Here is an 18,076-nt window from a genome sequence, read left to right as displayed (position 1 = left end):
TAATGGGTTTGTTTTTTCAGGATGAAGGGTTTTACTTTTTTAATTTTAATCTTCATTATTTTTTGTGCTTCAACAATTTAATTAGTTATGTGAATAAGACTTGGAATACAATCATTTAATTAGAATTTGAGTTAATTTGGCTTCACAAATTTACACATTCTTTTGCAAATTTTATACTTCGGATTTGGCTCATTTTTAATTTTTGCATAGTTTTTAATATATATTCTTTAAAACTTATTTCAGAAGGAAGTTTCCTATTTTTGACTTCATAATAATAATAATAATAATGATACATTTTATTCGTAAGCATTTGTAAGCACCTTTTAAAACACTCAAAGACACTGTACAATAATTAGAACAAGACAAAACAAGGAATGAAAACAAGACACAAGAAATAAAAGAGAAGAAGGGAAGTGCGGTGCGGTGACATCAAATAATAGAACGAAGAGAGAAAAGAAGTGCGGTCCAATCAAACAGAGGCAGTGAGTTGTAAGAGATGAGTTGTGAGTGTGGATGTGAATACAGGAGAGAGTGGCTGTTCCACATGTCCGCTGGGAGAGAGCTCCAGAGTCGGGCAGAGCGGCTGAAGGCTCTGCTCCCCATAGTGGTGAGGCAGACGGAGGCTACAGAGAGGAGGAGCAGGAGGAGCATCGGAGGGAGCAGGAGGAGGTGCAATGTGGAGGAGATGGGACAGATCAGGAGGGGCCAGGTTATGGATGGCCTTGAAGGTGTACAGGAGGATTTTATAAATGATGAGAGGTTTGACTGGGAGCCAGTGGAGTGGCTGGAGGACAGGCTGATGTGGTGGAATGAGGCGGTTTTTGAGATGATGAGCAGCAGAAGTTTGGATCATTTGAAGTTGATGGAGGAGCTTGTGAGGGAGACCAAAGAGGAGAGAGTTGCAGTAATCAATGTGGGAGGTGACAAGACTATGGACAAGCATGGAAGTAGTGTTGGTTGAGGGAAGGGAGGAGACAGTTGCGGAGGTGGAAATAAGCAGACCGGGTGATGTTAATAGGCATGTTTTCATTCAGTACTTTACCCTCTAGTGAGCCGCTATGGGTGTGGCTTGGGAGAGAGGATCCACCCAAGATCCACCCAACTTCACCGGTTAGCAGCTCAGCTAGCGGCTCAGAAAGTACCTGCCTCGGTTAGCTACTTTATGAGCTCTGAGGGTTAACATCTCCTGCTCTGACTGCAGCTGGGAGAGACTGCTGCAGGAGGACTGGGCCGCTTGTGACTGCTTTGGGACGGACAAACTCATTAAGAATAGTAGGAACTAGTCTCCAAAAGTCTCCAATAACACCAGGAAAAGTCGATAGACTGTCTCTATATTTAGACTATTCAGACCCTCTAGAGACTCTTTGTCTCTATATTTAGACTATTCAGACCCTCTAGAGACTCTTTGTCTCTATATTTAGACTATTCAGACCCTCTAGAGACTCTTTGTCTCTATATTTAGACTATTCAGACCCTCTAGAGACTCTTTGTCTAAAGAGCGACTAGAGACAAAAGAGTCTCTAGAGGGTGTGAATAGTCTAAATATAGAGACAGAGAGTCTCTAGAGGGTCTGAATAGTCTAAATATTGAGACAAAGAGTCTCTAGAGGGCCTGAATAGTCTAAATGTAGAGACAAAGAGTCTCTAGAGGGTCTGAATAGTCTAAATATAGAGACAAATAGTCTCTAGAGGGTCTGAATAGTCTAAATATAGAGACAAAGTTGCTAAGTTGGCCGCACTAGTTAAGATTTTGCTTATTTCAGAGGAACTTTGACTATTTTTGTACTTTAGGAATTTAATTATTTTGGAATTCAGCATTTAATATTGTACTTCAGGAATTTTCTATATTTTTTAACGTTTGTTTAAGTAAGTATTTTGCTTATTTTATCGTAAATTTGGCTCTTTTTGTACTTACAAACATTTACTTTTGTGTGTGAGAATTGGAATTTTATCATTTCATGAGAATTTGAGTTATTTTTGTACTTTGGCAATTTAATAAGTTCTTTGAAAAAGATATTGTTTTTAAATTCATCTTGTTCTCAGGATTTTTTATATGTAGGCTTTTGCTTATTTCATTAAAACTTTGCCTATTTTTTGTACTTCAGGAATTTCCTTTTTTTTAATTCTTAAGAATTTTACTAAATGATGCGTTGAGGATTTTGCTTTCATTTACCATAGAACATTATTTTTGCTTCATATTTTAATGAATATTTTTGCTGACTTTTGTACTTAAAGGATTTAGAGACAAAATGTTGTCATAAGTGGTTTGTTTGCTGGAAGCTTGGATACACAGAGAGATGAAATGATGAAGATCACTGTAATAAATGTATCAGCAGCATCGACTATGTACAAACAACATGAATCACTTTAATAAACAGATGATTTCATGTGCTTGTGAAGAATCTGTTGTATTGTTTCTCTTCGTTAGGAAAAGGGCAACAAAAGATGATTTCTCCTGGCCGACCTGTTCAGCTGCCAACAGAAGCTCCACTGTGACGCTGTTATCCAGCAGGACCGTCCTCACTTCCTGCCTGCTAGACGGAGATGGCGTCTCAGAGAACGCCATTTCTCCAGAAAACCACCTGACAACCCCCAACTATGGCAACACAACAACACTTTAGCAGCTAAAGATCACAACAACACTTCCACCTCTCCGTGTGTCACATTCTTCCGCTCTAAGAAACTCACATTTTTCAGCTTTGTGCTTTATGCGTTTCACATTTTTCTGCTCTGTTTGACTCAAGTTTTTCCAAATGCACGTCTCCTTTTTCCGCTTCATGTGCCTGGTAATTTACTAGGCTGGGCAACATGGCTGAACAGAGAGAAATGTTGCTCTCCCACTTGGGTCCAGACTGAAATATAGCAACAGGTTCTGGACTGATTTTCAGGACATTTTGAGAATGAATTCTAAAGATGTGGATGAGCCTCTGAATCTTCCTTTAGTTCCCCCAGCAGGTCAAACTTTACACTGAGTCCCTCAACAATACTTAGAAAGTGTCTGTACATCATGTCGTGCTGGTTTAAATTCACTGAGTGTGTTTTCAGTAAATGTCTGAGCAGACCAGTAACATCCGGCATCAGACATGATAGGACATTGTGTGTTTTTTTTCCTCTAAATATGGTTTTATTTTCATTGAATTACAACTTTATTACTTTATTATCCAAAACAAACGAGTAAAAGTTTATTTCTCAGAATCGAAGGAGAAAAAAATGATACCGAGAGCCACAACATGAAGCTATTTTATTGTTGATTATCAGTGAGACTTTGATGTGTTTGTGTTGAGAAATGTTGACGATGTCATTAAAAGAAATCCTTAAAATAGGGAGAAAATACTTCCGTGCACAGGGTCCTCGGTTCTCCATTCAGATTGTCGCTGGCAGCGTAATGGAGGGCCGTGGTCGGGATATTACTGGAGTGAATAGACGGCTGTAAGCCTCTGCTCTAAGCGCTTCTCAGCGCCGCGAGCGGGTTTATATTGGAGTCAATTGAGAACCCAGAGCGTTCCCCACACACGTGGAAGGGTACCCTTTGCGTCAGTATGATACGTCTAGGGGTGTGACAAATCGTCGGTATATTACGCTTTGGGAATGAGAACGGGTTGTTGAGACATAGGAGACAAATTCAGAATTAGAGAGAAGAGGATTTAAGCGCCACGACCTGTTTAGAGGTCTTTCCTGCAGAGCAAGCTCAAGTTTTAGTGGTGAGTGGTCCGAAACAACAATACCTTGATAATCACACTCTCTAATAGAACCAAGTAGAAAAGCATCAACAAAAAAATAATCAATCCGTGAAAATGAATTATGCACGGAAGAGAAGAAGGAGTAACATCTGGAATTTGGGAATTTAAAACGCCAGGGATCAACATAATTATAAGTCTCCAAAAAAGATTTAACTACCTTGGATGATTTAGAGGCAGGATATGGTTTATTGGAAGAGCGATCACAGGCAGGGTCTAATACTAGATTAAAATCACCACCAAGGATTAAATGATGTGTGTCTAAATTTGGTATAGATCTGAAAAGATTATTAAAAAAGTTAACATCATCCCAGTTAGGAGCATAGATGTTAACCAGTGCAAGAGCTGTATTATACAGGGTGCCAAAGACCATCACATAACGACCGTTAGGATCTGAAATGGAGCAGGATACAGAAAAAGGAACATCTTTATGGATGAGGATCGCAGTGCCTCTGCTTTTAGAATGAAAGTTGGAGTGGAACATCTGCCCCACCCATCCCTTTCTGATCCTAAAGTGGTCTAACGTTCGAAGATGTGTCTCCTGTAAGAAGGCAACGCCCGTTTCCAGGTGGTGAAGATGGTCAAATACACGCTTTCTTTTTACAGGATTGTTTACACCATTTACATTCCAGCTAACTAAATTTGTATGTAATTTCATAAAGGAAGTGCAAATTGGTGTAATAACCTTTCACCGAGGTGAGGAAATTGCAGCAACCGGACCTGTGAGGTGGGGCAGGATAGGGAAGGGGAAACAAAGACGCAACTACAAAGAACACAAGAAAAAAGAGAAAAAAGTAAAACATAAAATAAAAAACGCACGTTTTGATATATAATTTGTCCTGCAACTCTTCAAGTTGTAGGACTAGTAGCGGGACGAAGTTGTGTCTGGAAGAGGAAGAAGAAGAAATCCACAGTATAACAGTAGTGCTTGGTGCGATCGCCCCGTGGCCCTAATAAATAAATATACATTGACACCAACAACAACTACGACCAGTGAGCGTACAGCAGAGCAGGAAGCAGAATGACTTCAGTTTATGCTGCATGTTGTGCATTAAGCAGCCTGATGGCAGAGGGGAGAAAATCATTTGCATACCGGTTTGTCTTCCAAATAATGAGACCGCCGACCTGAGGGCATGATTGCAAATTCCCTGCCAAGAATGTGATCAGGTTGGGTTAAATGACTAGTACTACTACTAGCCTGTAGCTTCGGTGCTAGTTACTGCGTTTAGCTAAACGCTTGGTTGGATTAGACTCTTACAGCATCACCTGCACTAAACTTAGAATGATCTGATGGTTGCATGGATCTGGCTTTGGATAAAAGCGCTATATAAGTGCACTCCATTTACCATATGGTCAAAAATGTAGTAACAATGAGAAAGCTGCCATCCAGACGTATGTTGAACTTGTGCGTGACTAGAGCGTTCTGTTTGATGAGTGGTGCCAAGCATGTAATGTTAAATCCATGGCGGGAACGAGAGAGCTCATTTTGTTTGAGGAACTCAAAGTGTTTCCCGGAACAAATTGTTGTATATTTGAAGGAAGAAAAAGAAGCATTGGTAAGCTCAGTAGTGTGTTTGTTGAGGAACCTGTAGCAGTCGATCCCTGTCGTTGTACCAGCGGTGACTTGTCTTTATCAGCATTAGGGGAGGAGCTTCTGGCCCCGCTAACTGGGGAAGAAGAACTTCTAACCCTAACTGCCCAAAGTTTTGCATTGAAATGAATGGGACGGCCGAAAGAAAATGAGCAAAAAAGTGTCCTAAAAAAGTGTCTGTCCACCGGCTGCTGTAACAGGTGTCAGTTAATTCTGTTGATTGCTTTGATCTTTGATGTGATTACAGTTACAGATACACACACACACGCGCGTTAGCGCTCACACTCCTCACACATGCATACACATGCTTCAAACACACACACACACACACACACACACACACACACACACACACAAACACACACACAGGTAACTTTATGCGATTTTCACAACACACACACATACACACACACACACACATTTTGAGGTTAAAGGGCATAGTTATAAATCTCTGAAGAATCTCATCATAGTGTACACACACCGGCAGTAGCCCCTGTGGCCCTTTCAAAATTTCCCCAGAGGAAATTTTCTAGTTATTATTATTATATGTATTATTATTATTATTATTATATTATATTATTATTATTATTATTATTATTATTATTATTATTATTATTATTATTATTATATTATTATTATTATTATTATATATTATTATTATTATGATTATTATTATATAGTGACGGCTGGTTTGACTACAGAGAAGAGAATGAGGCTTACTGACCAACAGTCAAACTTCTGGGTCACGTAAACTCGACCAATTAAATATTAAAATCAAATTAATTCCTGGTGCCTGTTTTTCCATTTCGTACTTTTGATCTGAGCCTCATACCGAAATGTGAAAAAGCAAGCATTTTTTTCGTTTTTTGTGTTATAGTTAAAAAACAAAATAACCAGTCAATTTTTCTTCCTTTGATTTTTGATTGCCAAATGAAAATGGAAAGAACGAATGATACACGGATTGAAAAGTGTCAGATTTTAGTTTTCAGAAAGTTCTACTGAATCAACTTACCAGTGACGTTGAGCTGCCATTTGGAAATATTTCTCCAATAGAGGTGTTCACACACATAAAGTCCAGAGTCATTGATCCTGAGTCTGGACACATGAAGTCTGAGTCGTCCTTCTCTGAGGACGTCTTGGTCAAACTGGACTCTAAAGTCCTGCTAACTGTTGATCCTGAGCCTCTGGGACCTCAACACCTTCATGGAGAAGAATCAGGACTGAAGGTCTGAGTTCAGTGAACAGCCGGCAGCCCATAAAAAGGCGTTGGAGAGAAGCTTCAGGTGTGGTGGTGAAGGTCCAGTCCACTGTGATTCTGGTTCTCCTCTGCCTGAGAGGAGCTCTGAGTCACATTCACTACAAATGTTCCTGCTGAGGAGACAGAGAGGGAAGTGAGGAGCAGACAGACTTTCTTCTTCTTTGTGGATAATAAAGTGAAGGAGTAAACTAAGCAGAGACACAGGAGGTCAGGCTGAGGAGATCATCTTCTCCCTGAGAGGAGACACAGCTGAAGAGTCACACAAACATCTTTAACAAAAAATACGGCTTGAGCTCCAAATACTGTGTTTTCCCCCGAAGGAGCAGCTCCTTTTGGTTTCACGCTCTGATTGAATGTGAATAAAACAAGTTCTTTTACAGCAATAACTCTCTGCCAATCAGTCCCAGTCTCCGTGGCCGTGAAGTACATTTTGGTGTCTGTTACACCAAATATTCAACTACACAAAAAGTAAATGAAAAAAAAAAAAAGAATTGTAAATTGTAAGTTTTTTCATCTCCTCGAGTCTAAGCAGTAGCTTCAGTCACCGCCCACAAAATGACACCAACCTGTCCACTTCCTGGTCTAGTCTGTGACTCTCTGGGCCAAATGGATGAAGCAGAACCAGGTCATTTTACACACGGAAGTCAAACCTTTTTGGCTTCATGCACCACTGAGCAGCCTTCATAGGAATGAATGGCCTCCCGCCTCCTCTTTATACATCCATATCATGAACAAACAAAAGTCAGAAGAACTAATTTCTGACATAAACTTCACGTAGATGTTAAATCCTTGAATATAAAAACAAATCATTGAAATCGAGTGAGAAATGTAGATGTTATACTGGTTTTACAGTCTTGCCCAGTTCAATCTGGTAACAAAGTTGATTTATGAGCCAAAGACCGATGTGACGCCTCTTTAAAAATCTCTATGAAAGGGCTGAAAGAAACTAAAGAAACTCTTATACTCAAATGATTTTACGGAGCAATCAATCACGGAAGTCAAACCTTTTTGGCTTCATGCATCACTGAGCAGCTTTCATAGGAATGAATGGCCTCCCGCCTCCTCTTTACACATCCATATCATGAACACACTGACATCAGAAGAATTACTTCCACCTCTGTAAATCTCTCTGAGGTTCATGTGAATGAACCAGTGGACTTGAAGGAGCTCTGTGCCGTTTCTTTCTGGTATAAAACTGATTTAACTCTCTCTCTCTCTTAGATCAATCAATTAAAGCTCAATCTGAAACCACTTGAATGAATCTTTAGTAACCCGTTACGCTGCATGCTACTCCTGTGTGTGGCGGGACAGAATGTGTGACATCAGAAGAAGACCTTTAACCCTCTAGAGTCCATGAAAACAACCTGCACATGAAGGGAAGACAGAAAATGAAGCAACATTGAGTCTCTCCATCAGCTTCCAAATAAACTTCTGGCTTCAAACTGCATAACAGATTTATTTTGATGATATTCAGCCCAGTAAAACTGGAAATAATGTCAAATATATTTAGTATAAATATAGAACTAGATATTATCCTCATTGTACCTGTTATATGTTATATATGCAACCTGTGTTCATATTTGCAATATTTAAAATTCTATGTTTTGAAACATCATTTTCAAGATCAGATTTGATGTTTTTTTGTTTCTTTTGGGTTCAACATTTTGATCAAGTAAGTCAAAGTTAAACATGAATAACCAGGACATAAAGGAGAGGTAACGCTGATAAAACTGGGCCTCATTCACCAGTTTCTTCTTAAGAACCTTCTTAGATTCTTTCTTAAGTCCTTCTTACGAAGGTTTCTAAGAAGACCCTACGTCACATTCATCAACGTGTTCTTAAGCCGCTGAATTGTTCTTAAATTGATGAACGCCATCTCCTGGTGAATAGAGCGGGCGTGCCAGGTGAGTCTAATTAACATAGGATTAGCATAGGGAACCGCCCATTAATGCCCATAAAAGGAGTGCAGGGCTGTGTGCAGACGCCACACAGAGGAAACAGCAACAGAATGTCTAAAGCAAAGCGTCAATCTGTTGGAGCAGGTAAAAAGAAAAACAACTTCATCAGTTCAGAACTACAAGTTCTGCTGCAGGAGATCAAAGGAGGAAGAAAATTATATTTAGCAGCTTTAGTGCATGTAGCAACAAGACAAACTATTTATTTTCTGGAATAATACATATATACCTATATATATATAGCAGATATCTCTATCTATCTATCTATCTATCTATCTATCTATCTATCTATCTATATATATATATATATATATATATATATATATATATATATCAGAACCAGAACAGACAGAACCTCCTGCAGCAGAACCAGAACAGACAGAACCGCCCGCAGCAGAACCAGAACAGACAGAACCTCCTGCAACAGAACCAGAACATAGTCCTCCTGAATTCAAAAGTGCTTAGTTCCAGGTGATTGTTATTTATCCTCTTAGTTAATTGCTGTGTATTGTTTTCAATTCTGTGTCTGTTGGGTCATTTTGTGTCTTTTTTTTAATAGTTTTGTGGGGTTTTTTGGTAATTCTGTGTCATTTTTGGTCATTTTGTGTCTTTTTTGGGTCATTTTGTGTCTTTTTTTGGTCATTTTGTGTCTTTTTTTGGGTCATTTTGTGTCTTTTTTGGGTCATTTTGTGTCTTTTTTTTGGTCATTTTGTGTCTTTTTTTGGTCATTTTGTGTCTTTTTTGGTCATTTTGTGTCTTTTTTTGGGTCATTTTGTGTCTTTTTTCGGTCATTTTGTGTCTTTTTTGAATAATTATAAAATATAAAATCTCTATGAATCTAAAAGTCCTGCAGCTCTTGGAATCAACAAAGACTTTTTAAAATAATTTTGTTTCTCTTTTAGTAATTTTGTGTATTTTTTGTTCATTTTGTGTATTTTTTGGTAATTTTGTGTCTTTTTAAAATAATTTTGTGTCTTTTTAAAATAATTTTGTGTTCTTTTTTGGTAATCCTGTGTCTTTTTAAAATAATTTTGTGTTCTTTTTTGGTAATCCTGTGTCTTTTGGGTCATTTTGTGGGTTTTTTTGTTGTAATTCTGTGTCTTTTTTTGGTCATTTTGTGTCTTTTTGGGGTTATTTTGTGTCTTTTTTTGGTAATTTTGTGTCTTTTTTGGGTTATTTTGTGTCTTTTTTTGGTCATTTTGTGTCTTTTTTTGTGTCATTTTGTGTCTTTTTAAAATAATTATGAAATATAAAATCTCTATAAATCTATAAGTCCTGCAGCTCTGTGGAATCAACACAATCATGACTAGAAGTTGAAACAACTCAAACAGTCTTTGTGTAGAACAACACAGTTAGAATGACAGAAATCATAATATATCTATAGACGCAAGCTGAATTTCCTTGATTAATTATTTTTTAAACCATGGAATTAAATTGAATTTATATATATATAAAACACTTTTCTAAGTGCCCAAAAGTGTCAGGAATATTGAAATTATACAAAATATTGAATTATTTGGATTTTTTATTCTAACCCTGACTCTGTGTGCGTGTGTGTGTGTGTGCGCGTGTGTGTGTGTGTGTGTGTGTGTGTGTGTGTGTGCGTTTGTGTGTGTGTGTGTGTGTGTGCGTTTGTGTGTGTGCGTTTGTGTGTCTGTGGAAGAAAGGAAGAAAGATAAAATAAGCACCATAAATGTTCCCGTTTGGAGTGAAGTGCATGATGGGAAGTACAGAAATCAATCGTCCCATCTCGGAATGAAAAAGAAGAAAATAGGAGTTAAAATCAATAAAATAAGCGACTGAGGCTTCAGTCAGACAGACACACTGAGTCCTTCAGGTTGACTTGGAAAAAAATAAGGTCTCTGTAAAAGATCAAAAATAAATATATGAATCTAAAAATATGTGTCCCAACTAGGCTGACAAAAAATGAAAAAAAAAAATCGGTAACACTTTCTATGAAGACTACATCTATAGTGCATTATGAGCGCATTCATAGTGAATTATAATGCTCATTATAATCAATCATAATGCATTATGACTGCATTCATAAACACATATAAAGCTTCATGATGCACTATATCAACAGTTATAAATATAGCTTATAATGACTTATAAATCCAAGTGTCTTATGAGTGCTCTTGACTGGTTATAAACTACAGGCTGACTGATGAGGCTTATAATACATTACAACTACTCATACCCCTCTATACACACACCTCAACAATCAATTGTTATAAGGACTCATAGGATGCCATTGACAACCAGTCAAGAGCACTCATAAGACACTTGGATTTATAAGTCATTATAAGCTATATTTATAACTGTTGATACAGTGCATCATGAAGCTTTATATGTGTTTATGACTGCAGTCATAATGCATTATGATAATGATTTCTGTCATTCTAACTGTGTTGTTCTACACAAAGACTGTTTGAGTTGTTTCAACTTCTAGTCATGATTGTGTTGATTCCACAGAGCTGCAGGACTTATAGATTTATAGAGATTTTATATTTCATAATTATTTTAAAAAGACACAAAATGACACAAAAAAAGACACAAAATGACCAAAAAAAGACACAAAATAACCCAAAAAAGACACAAAATTACCAAAAAAAGACACAAAATAACCCCAAAAAGACACAAAATGACCAAAAAAAGACACAGAATTACAACAACAAAAAAACCCAATTGTGGCCCTCGTGACGATATTTTGTGGCCCCCACCTTGATATGAAAGTTTAATGTGAATTTTGTATGAATGGCACTTTACCGTGTTGTGTGTGGAAGGTCCCTTTAATTACTCTTTTTTGCAATTTTGTGTCTTTTTCTTTGGTAATTTTGTGTCTTTTTTAATAACTTTGTGTCTCTTTTTTTAACAATTTTGTGTCTTATTTGGTAATTTTGTGTCAGTTTGTAATAACTTTGTGTCTTTTTTAGTAATTCTGTGTCTTTTTTAAGTAATTTCGTTTTTTTCTGTCATTTTGTGTCTTTTTTTCTTTGTAATTTTGTGTCTTTTTTTGGTCATTTTGATACTGCCTCCAGTGGCCCCCAGGTAATTTGAGTTTGAGACCCCTGATTTAGACCAACGTGTTTCCACTTGTTGCCTCTGTCAGGGTCATCATGAACCAGATTACAGACAACATTTAGTTGGAGCTCGACTGATATGATCACAGGAAATGATCAGCTGACAGTGACAGCTTTAATCTGATTGGAGCGTCTCAGCCTGCCCTGGTTGTCATGGTAACACAAACCACAGTCCTGTTATCTGTCATCTGTCTTCAGCTTCTGATCAAGTGATCAGTTTCACAGAAATGCACTTCAGAGAAGTCTAAATGTCATCTTCAGTGTATTTAAATACATCCAATGATCCATATATCAAATCCAATTGGGACAGCTGCACGTCTAATGCAATATTTATGTCCAGTACAACAGCTTTGCCAGCTTCTATTTTGGTTAAAATTTTACCTGCTCAGTTTTTATTTTATTTTATTTTTCAAGTCAAAGGTGATTATTTGACTTTAGGTTCATTACTATTGACAGTGTTCCTATATTTTTCCCCAAATAGTGTATAATGGATACAGTGTTTACTGTGTAATACTGTCTGTTTGTAGCAGTGGATTTAATTACATTACATTGTAATTTAGTTGTGTGATATGTGATGAATATAAAATGCATATTATTATAGTATTGGTTAAATTTATTTGGTAACATTTATCAAAAGAAACTAGCAATGATTACCTATTTTTAGTGAGTAATGTAACATAATGTGTAACATAATGCAACCTAGTAAATTCATGGCAGCAAGTGCTGCACTGTGGCAAATTGTTCTGTAGTCACTTTGTTTTACTTAATATATTTGATAAAATGTATTAAATATAAATGCGTCCTTGATTTTGAGGCAGTTGTTTAAGTAACATTAATATAAAAATGTTTGACATAGAATCTACTTATTTTGATCACATTAAATATAATCTTTATGTGTATGTAATTCTAAATCAAGAGAATTATGAATTAATTCAACACAATATAATTAGTGCGTTTTTAATTGGCAGGCACTTCCTGTTAAGTTATTAACTCAACTTGTAACGTAGTTAGATTTAATTAATAATATTGCGTGCACTCTGTTGCCTCATTTTTATTGAGGAGATATTGTTTTTTTTGTTTTTTTTACAGTGTACAGATATATAAAGTGTTCTTAAATTGTTGAGTAAAATTATGTTCTTGTTTATGAAAAAACAAATAGACTTTACTTAATTTGGTTAAATAAATATAACTTAAAACCTGGATGGAATTAAGTAAATGTTACTTAATATCTTCAGAACTGTTATGTTTTATGGAATGTAAAATTAATTGATACTTGCACGTGAGTGTTACTTGATATTGCAGCATTAAATTTTACTTAAATCATTTGTGTGCAAATACTGACAATACATTTTTTAAGTAAATCTTTTGAGTTATTTTTCAGTGTGGAAAGAAAAAGAGGCAGAGAGACAGAGGCTCCAAGGTTGCCTGGTGTTGTTCTCTCCTTCAGGACTGATTGTTTTGTTTATGGAGACATAACATTTTTCTTTTCAAATTAACAGTTACACTCACTCACCTTTACTGACTTTTACTGATCATCACACCTCATGGTATCTTTGGTTTATGTTTCGATGGATTTATTATCCTTTATGAGTTGTGTTTTGGGTGGAGGAGTTTTTGTTTTGTTTTTTTCCTGCTCTGTGTGGAAGCGTAGTATAATTGTAATTTACTGGTGTGCAGATTGTTACTGTAATGTAAACAAATGTTCCCCTGTGAGGCCAATTGGCGTTACCCCTTTGGGTTTGGTCTTATTTTTTGTTTTACTAGTGCTGTGGTGGCTCTGGTTAGAGCATTTGTCTCGGAGCACATCATGGTCAAGGGGAAGTGGCCAGTTCTGGTTGCTTCACCTCGCCATGGTTTCAGTGTATAAATACCCACCGCTGGTCACCACATGAAGACTAGGGTTAGATTAGCTAGACAGTAATGGTCAGGTAGTCAGCTAGAGGGGAGCCTTGTTTACTGTCTAGGCCATAGTGTTTGGCTGGTTGTGTATTGATTTTTTGCACACACCCAAGTATGACAAGTGTTGATGAGTTATTTTTTATTTTTTATTTTGTTCTTTATTTTTTATTTCCCCTTTCAGTGGAGCTTGTTGGCTTTCTGCACAAAAGAGCAGCTGTTAAAAATAGCACAACATTTTGGCCTTGACGTAGGTGACAAAAGTATAAAAGACAGAGTGAAACTTGTCTTGAAGGCCAGTTAAAAAATAAATAAAAGAGGGGGGATTTATCAGAAGTCCCGTCAGCTGTTTTCACAGTGTAATGTGTTGTCTCTGCATGTTGCAGCAACAAGTTTAACGTTTAAACAGCAGAGAGGTTGCTTTAGATGCACACAGCTTCAGATACATAGAGAGCATGTTTAAATGTAGTCCATTCATTATATTGCAAATATATATATATATATATATATATATATATATATATATATACATATGTGTGTATATATATATATATATATATATATATATATATATATATATATATATATATATATATAATGATACTCTTAGCACACTGAGTATATAAAACAAAGCAAAGGAGCGAAAGGTCATAAAAGTTTGGATGACACGAACCTGCAGCTGCAACAAATTTCGCTCTGCAAGACGTGATTGGCTGGGCGCGGTCACGTGACTATGTTTACATGAGGTAGTGTTTGGACAACTGGGAGAGCATAAATAATATTAATTATATTATTTTAATGTTAGACATATATTTAGGCAAATTCTTAACCTGGGTTACACCTGACCCTGGCACCACCTGAAGAGACTCAGAGTCGGAGGCTGCTCTCAACAGGAAGCTTAGTCTGGCCTGCAGCGTCCTCCAGATATCTGCCCAGCGGACTTGTTATTCCCAGTGGCGTCTCTAGGGGTCAGGCTCCATGACGGCCCTGGGCTACTGCCTTCATGTGGAAGTGTTCCTGCTCTAACCTGGTGACTTCATCCACAACCAGGGTTTCTTGCTGTCTCTTGGAGGCCTTTTACCAGAACTGTTGTGGTGCTGCCCAGACCAATCCTGTCAGACCGGTCTGGACTGACCCCATCCTCTCTCTGTGATGCAGTTCAGAGCTGGTTAGGTCTTCCTCAAGCTGCACCTTCCACATGCAGCCTGTACGAATGGCGACCTTTGAACTCTGTATCAGGTGGTCAGAGGAGTTCAGAGGAGACGTTCTGGCCTGGCTCATATAAAACTTTAACAATGAGTCAATAACACATCATAGTGTGTATTTTTGTCTCTTTCATCACAGACTCTCTGGATAAATCAAACTATCATGAAGAAGAAGCTCAACAGTCATAATGGACACAGTGCCATCTAGTGGTTTGTCAGAGCAAGGACGTTTTTCATACAATGCTCATTCAGAAATCTACCAAAGATCAGACACAGTATCAACCATGATATTAGTTACTGCTGGTGTTTCTTTTTTTTAATTGAAAACATACTTTTGTAATAAATAACATCAACAGAATCGTAAGGTAGAATAAACATTTGATTCCTCTTTGTAACTCTCTTTGTATTTATTGCATGTAAAATGGATGTAAGCCCAAAAAAAAAACAGATTGTATTGCTTTTTAATGGGACAGTAGGTAGATTGTCCTCTGTTTTGACACCAGACATCTGTCATTATTAGGTATTATTACTTTCCTAGTTTAAAATTCATATATTTTGCTTTACAGTTATATTCATATTTACCTTGTAATTTCAGGGTGCTCAGTACTTGTGTTGCCTTCTTAATATTTTAAATGTTTAAGTTTTGGGAACCAGTTTAATAATAAAGCACAATAAAATTTCAAAGTATAAATGTTTCAAATGTTAATTATTGTTAAAACCAGGAAAAAGGCGTGTTTTGCTTTATATTGACATTTGATTTGCTTTCTTCAGTTTGTGTCCATTTAAAACCTGCATTAGGGAAACTTTTCATGAAAGAAATGATCTTTTAGCTGCAAAATCTGCAAAAAGTTAAATGTCATTAGTTGAGCTTGCTATGTGTAGAAACCTTCTTCACTGCTCTGTTGGTATCTGCAGTCCGCACAAAGTGCAGTTAGCTCTCATGGTCACATGGTGCCATCTTTAATGTTAATGCATATTTAATATGGTTTTCATGTGATCACAAAAGCAGACGCAAACACAAGTTTATAGTTTATGGATACAAAATGCATAGTGTTGCATTATATTTGTGTTTTTAACGTACAATTTAATTAAGTCAAATTATTTATGTTTCAATACATACTTTTGTTTAAACATTTCATAATTTGAGCACCACCATGACAAAACTGAGAAGATAAATCTCCAGCCAAGAAGAGCATTATCGGCTGGCTGCCAGAAGATGGAGCCATCGACACCAAAGGTCTGAGCAGCAGTGTTGATATGGGCGCCCTGCTCCATGTGCCCAAGTCTTTCTGGCAGAAGGAGACGAAGGAGTTGAGAGCGTACTTCAGTCAGCAAGTCGGAGCTGATCTGCCGGCTCAGGTGGAGGCTGAGCTGAAGGCGCTGGAGGACAGAGTGCACAATTAAAACCCACTGACAGCAAGTTCAACCAGAAACACCCTGATGACTCAGGATTCAGATCATTAGGATCACTCAGAGTCACTGGCTGGGTTTACATACACAGAGAGATTAGTCCTGAAATATAAAAACATAACAACTCAGAAGGAGAAACAGGTTAATAACCTGAGAGGATGCTGTGGCTTGTTGCTTTATACAACATAGGATATGTCCTGAAATGTGAAGATCGCTCCGTTCAAAGGAAGACATGTTTGTTCAATCATCAAATAAAAAGCAACGTATCAAAAAGACCAGTAACCAGGCCACTAGTTCACTTTCTCTGTGCGTGAAAACACAGCCAGTGACTCTTGTCTTTCTCTTTTATCAAGAGAAATCTGTCAGGAATTGAATGTCAGAGATAAAAAGCAGATAATCTTTAATGCATCTTCACATGAATGCTGTGGGGCTGGTGTTATGTTGGTGCTAGGAGGAAGGTTTGACTCCACATGAAGGTTAGATTTCTGTGATATTGTCAGATTTATCATGTGGAGACACTAACGTCACTTCCTCCATTCACTCCCAAGACCTGTCATGGTACTAAAGCACAGAAACTGATTAGTGCCTCTGGAATATTGAACAGAACAGTGTCTAGGCTGCTAATGTTTACACACTGAAGCCCAGAGATCTTTTTTTCTGGTCAAATTCTGACAAAAGTAGATCAAGTTTTAACAGTTTTATTCATCAAAGGTTTTAAATTAATTTTAGCACCAGCTCTTTTAATACACTATGTCTCATTAAACGCCCTTTATTTTGAATTGATAAATATAAAATAAATATATTTCACAGGGCCATTAGCTACTCAAAACATTGTAGCAGATTTCTCGTGGGGATTACTATGCATAATTCATCTTGCCACTTTTGTAATGTTTGTGATTACAGTTTTTCACAACCGCTATGACCCGTTTGTCAGAACCTTAAAAACTTTTTCAAAACTGTTAAGGCACATCACACTTGATACACTCAATTCCCCAAACAGTTAATTTCATGGTCAAAATCACCCAGTGTAACTAAACACAGACACACACTTCCAAAATACAATAATACACTAACACAGTTGACCAAATCTACCAAAACACTGACACACGTTGTCTTCCAACAGAAACATTTAGTCAGTCACAGCACCGTGTCATAAAAAACACTGACAACTGATGGAAGAACACAAACCGAATCACTTTGCATGTTTCTTATCTACTTTTTTTCCTTTTTCTTTTACAATCAACAGATTATTGTATTGATCACACATTTAAATTAACCCTGTGGAGTCTCCAAAAGCACCAAAACATGACTTCTTCATCATCCAGACTAGAAAACAAAGCAGCGTGGAGCCCTACTGTACATTTACCTCTAAAGTTCTGGCTGTAAACTCCATGAGGCCAGTTTCAGTTTGATGATGATATACCAAGTAAAACTGGAGACAAGCTCAAATAGATTTAGTATCAAATGATAGAACTGGATGGAACCCTCTTATATGGTAGATTTGACACCTTTGCTCACATTTGACACATTTAACATTCTTTATTGAGCATGATAGTGTTTTGAAAGAAAAAAAAAGATTCAAAATCACATTTTATGTTGGACTAAATGACTAAAAAAAGACACAAAATGAAACAAAAAAAAGACACAAAATGACTTACAAAGACATGAAAGTGATTCAAAAATAGACAAAATAACCCAAGACTCCAGATAATGTTTGTGATGATGTTCTTCATTTTTCATTTGTTGGGCATGAATTTTGTTCCTTTCTTTTGTACAACACTCAGTACAGAAAGTGAGCGAGCCGTGTCAGAGCAGCTTTGCAGAATGTTTATAAAGAAGAATACAGTAAATGACAGGATTTGCAGTAAACACTTTACTGTATTGCAAATGAAAATGACTTACAGTAGAGTAAAGAGGGGAAAAAATCAGCTGTCATTCATTA

Source organism: Centropristis striata, unplaced genomic scaffold (genome assembly GCF_030273125.1).
Source record: "Centropristis striata isolate RG_2023a ecotype Rhode Island unplaced genomic scaffold, C.striata_1.0 Scaffold_25, whole genome shotgun sequence".
NCBI lineage: Eukaryota > Metazoa > Chordata > Actinopteri > Perciformes > Serranidae > Centropristis > Centropristis striata.
The sequence above is the reverse complement of the archived record's forward strand: the minus strand, read 5'-3'. Positions refer to the sequence as shown.